The sequence below is a fragment of the Elephantulus edwardii genome, unplaced genomic scaffold (assembly GCF_000299155.1).
Source record: "Elephantulus edwardii isolate Elephantulus edwardi_28Jun2011 unplaced genomic scaffold, EleEdw1.0 scaffold00097, whole genome shotgun sequence".
Taxonomy (NCBI): Eukaryota; Metazoa; Chordata; class Mammalia; order Macroscelidea; family Macroscelididae; genus Elephantulus; species Elephantulus edwardii.
In genome coordinates, this window is record NW_006399847.1 from 4,665,221 (window position 1) to 4,665,946 (window position 726).

Consider the following 726-nt stretch of genomic DNA (forward strand, 5'->3'; position numbering starts at 1 on the left):
AGTGGAGGGACGACACAGGAGGGGAAGACCCTCTATGAGATGGATTGATTCGGTGACTGGGGTAATCGGGATGGGTGTATCGGAGGCAATGCGGTTGGTGCAGGATAGAGCAGGGTTTACGGCTGTTGTGCATAGGGTCGCTATGAGTCGCAAATGACTTGACGGCACATAACAATAACAACTACTCATTTATTACTTTTGTTAGAATTGCTAGGAGATTACTGATTTTTAATACATTTTTTTAAAAGAACAACTTCTAGAATTGTTGCATCTTTCAATTTTGTCATTGTTATTTCAATTATCTCATTTTATATATTTAGCATTTCTTTTCTTCTGGAGATGGTAAGCTTTACTTTATATTGTTTTTTCTAATTATTGTTATGTTCAGCTAAGATGTAGATTTTAATTCTTCCTTTTGATGTGCATGTTTGTTAAGTATATAGTGGCCTGTGAGACAGTGTTTTGTCCTAGAGATTTTCTAAAGTTTTTTTTAATTTATTTTCTTTTTTTTATTTTATTAGTTTGCATATGAAATTCTTATACCTGTGTTTCATTCATATACATTGTGTTCCATGCCCACCATTATTCTGCCTTCACCGACTGGATATTTCTTTTAAAAAATCAATCTCCTCAATAGTCTATGTGTGTCCTATTGCCAAAGGGGCCCTTTAGAGTAGTGAGAGAAGATCTTCACCCTGAAACCTACAGCGTCCCTTTTCAGCAGGA